The sequence below is a fragment of the Pseudophryne corroboree genome, chromosome 4, assembly GCF_028390025.1.
Source record: "Pseudophryne corroboree isolate aPseCor3 chromosome 4, aPseCor3.hap2, whole genome shotgun sequence".
Lineage (NCBI taxonomy): Eukaryota > Metazoa > Chordata > Amphibia > Anura > Myobatrachidae > Pseudophryne > Pseudophryne corroboree.
Genome location: NC_086447.1, coordinates 622,686,903 through 622,691,902, shown reverse-complemented (window position 1 = coordinate 622,691,902; position 5,000 = coordinate 622,686,903).

Sequence of the window (5,000 nt, the reverse complement as noted above, 5' to 3'; positions counted from 1 at the left end):
ACATTATCATTATGACATCATCATCATCATCATCACAATTATGATATCTTCACCATTGTGACATCATCACTATTATGACATCATCACCTTTATGACATGAACACTATTATGACATAATCACTATTGTGAGAATAGTATCATTATGACATCATCATCATCATCATCACAATTATGATATCTTCACCATTGTGACATCATCACTATTATGACATGAACACCATAATGACATGAACACCATTATGCCATTATCACTATTGAGACAACATTATCATTATGACTTCATCATCACCACAATTATGATATCTTCACCATTGTGACATCATCACTATTATGACATGAACACCATTATGACATGGACACCATTATGACATTATCACTATTGTGACATCATCATCATCATCATCATCATCATCACCACAATTATGATATCTTCACCATTGTGACATCATCACTATTATGACATCATCACCATTATGACATAAACACCATTATGACATTATCACTATTGTGACAACAGTATCATTATGACATCATCATCATCATCATCATCATCATCATCATCACATTTATGATATCTTCACCATTGTGACATCATCACTATTATGACATCATCACCATTATGACATGAACACCATTATGACATTATCACTATTGTGACAACATTATCATTATGACATCATCATCATCATCATCACATTTATGATATCTTCACCATCGTGACATCATCACTATTATGACATGAACACCATTATGACATGGACACCATTATGACATTATCACTATTGTGACAACATTATCATTATGACATCATCATCATCATCATCATCATCATCATCATCACAATTATGATATCTACACCATTGTGACATCATCACTATTATGACATGAACACCATAATGACATGAACACCATTATGACATTATCACTATTGAGATAACATTATCATTATGACATCATCATCATCATCATCATCATCATCATCATCATCATCATCACCACAATTATGATATCTTCACCAATGTGACATCATCACTATTATGACATCATCACCTTTATGACATGAACACCATTATGACATTATCACTATTGTGACAACATTATCATAATGACATCATCATCATCATCATCATCATCATCATCATCATCATCATTACACTTATGATATATTCACCATTGTGACATCATCACTATTATGACATCATCACCATTATGACATGAACACCATTATGACATTATCACTATTGTGACAACATTATCATTATGACATCATCATCACCATCATCATCATCATCATCATCATCATCATCACAATTATGATATCTTCACCATTGTGACATCATCACTATTATTAAATCATAACCTTTATGACATGAACACCATTATGACATTATCACTATTAACATTATCATTATGACATCATCATCATCATCATCATCATCATCATCATCATCATCATCATCATCATCACAATTATGATATCTTCACCATTGTGACATCATCACTATTATGACATCATCACCATTATGATATAAACACCATAATGACATTATTACTATTGTGACAACAGTATCATTATGATATCATCATCATCATCATCATCATCATCGTCATCATCACATTTATGATATCTTCACCATTGTGACATCATCACTATTATGACATCATCACCTTTATGACATGAACACTATTATGACATAATCACTATTGTGAGAACAGTATCATTATGACATCATCATCATCATCATCATCATCATCATCATCATCATCACAATTATGATATCTTCACCATTGTGATATCATCACTATTATGACATGAACACCATTATGACATTATCACTATTGTGACAACATTATCATTATGACATCATCATCATCATCATCATCATCATCATCATCATCATCATCACCACAATGATGATGATATCTTCACCATTGTGACATGAACACCATTATGACATGAACACCATTATGACATTATTACTATTGTGACAACATTATCATTATGACATCATCATCATCATCATCATCACAATTATGATATCTTCACCATTGTGACATCATCACTATTATGACATCATCACCTTTATGACATGAACACTATTATGACATAATCACTATTGTGAGAATAGTATCATTATGACATCATCATCATCATCATCACAATTATGATATCTTCACCATTGTGACATCATCACTATTATGACATGAACACCATAATGACATGAACACCATTATGCCATTATCACTATTGAGACAACATTATCATTATGACTTCATCATCACCACAATTATGATATCTTCACCATTGTGACATCATCACTATTATGACATGAACACCATTATGACATGGACACCATTATGACATTATCACTATTGTGACATCATCATCATCATCATCATCATCATCATCATCACAATTATGATATCTTCACCATTGTGACATCATCACTATTATGACATCATCACCTTTATGACATGAACACCATTATGTCATTATCACTATTGTGACAACATTATCATTATGACATCATCATCATCATCATCATCATCATCATCATCATCATCATCATCATCATCAATATGATATATTCACCATTGTGACATCATCACTATTATGACATCATCACCATTATGACATGAACACCATTATGACATTATCACTATTGTGACAACATTATCATTATGACATCATCATCATCATCATCACAATTATTATATATTCACCATTGTGACATCATCACTATTATGACATCATCACCATTATGACATGAACACCATTATGACATTTTCACTATTGTGACAACATTATCATTATGACATCATCATCATCATCATCATCATCACAATTATGATATCTTCACCATTGTGACATCATCACTATTATGACATCATAACCTTTATGACATGAACACCATTATGACATTATCACTATTAACATTATCATTATGACATCATCATCATCATCATCATCATCATCATCATCACAATTATGATATCTTCACCATTGTGACATCATCACTATTATGAAATCATAACCTTTATGACATGAACACCATTATGACATTATCACTATTAACATTATCATTATGACATCATCATCATCATCATCATCATCATCATCACAATTATGATATCTTCACCATTGTGACATCATCACTATTATGACATCATCACCATTATGACATAAACACCATTATGACATTATTACTATTGTGACAACAGTATCATTATGACATCATCATCATCATCATCATCATCATCATCATCATCATTACAATTATGATATATTCACCATTGTGACATCATCACTATTATGACATCATCACCATTATGACATGAACACCATTATGACATTATCACTATTGTGACAACATTATCATTATGACATCATCATCACCATCATCATCATCATCATCATCATCACAATTATGATATCTTCACCATTGTGACATGAACACCATTATGACATTATCACTATTGTGACAATAGTATCATTATGACATCATCATCATCATCATCATCATCATCATCATCATCATCATCATCACAATTATGATATATTCACCATTGTGACATCATCACCATTATGACATGAACACCATTATGACTTGAACACCATTAGGACATTATCACTATTGTGACAACATTATCATTATGACATCATCATCATCATCATCATCATCATCATCATCATCATCATCATCATCACAATTATGATATCTTCACCATTGTGACATCATCACTATTATGACATCATCACCATTATGACATAAACACCATTATGACATTATCACTATTGTGACAACAGTATCATTATGTCATCATCATCATCATCATCATCATCATCATCATCATCATCATCATCATCATCACAATTATGATATCTTTACCATTGTGACATCATCACTATTATGACATCATCACCATTATGACATGAACACCATTAGGACATTATCACTATTGTGACAACATTATCATTATGACATCATCATCATCATCTTCACAATTATGATATCTTCACCATTGTGACATCATCACTATTATGACATGAACACCATTATGACATGGACACCATTATGACATTATCACTATTGTGACAACATTATCATTATGACATCATCATCATCATCATCATCATCATCATCATCACCACAATGATGATATCTTCACCATTGTGACATCATCACTATTATGACATGAACACCATTATGACATGAACACCATTATGACATTATCACTATTGTGACAACATTATCATTATGACATCATCATCATCATCATCATCATCATCATCATCATCATCACAATTATGATATCTTCACCATTGTGACATCATCACTATTATGACATCATCACCATTATGACATAAACACCATTATGACATTATCACTATTGTGACAACAGTATCATTATGACATCATCACCATCATCATCATCATCATCACCACAATGATGATATCTTCACCATTGTGACGTCATCACTATTATGACATGAACACCATTATGACATGAACACCATTATGACATTATCACTATTGTGACAACATTATCATTATGACAACATTATCATTATGACATCATCATCATCATCATCATCATCATCATCATCATCATCATCATCACAATTATGATATCTACACCATTGTGACATCATCACTATTATGACATGAACACCATAATGACATGAACACCATTATGACATTATCACTATTGAGACAACATTATCATTATGACATCATCATCATCATCATCATCATCATCATCATCATCATCATCATCATCACAATTATGATATCTTCACCATTGTGACATCATCACTATTATGACATCATCACCTTTATGACCTGAACACCATTATGACATTATCACTATTGTGACAACATTATCATTATGACATCATCATCATCATCATCATCATCATCATCATCATCATTACAATTATGATATATTCACCATTGTGACATCATTACTATTATGACATCATCACCATTATGACATGA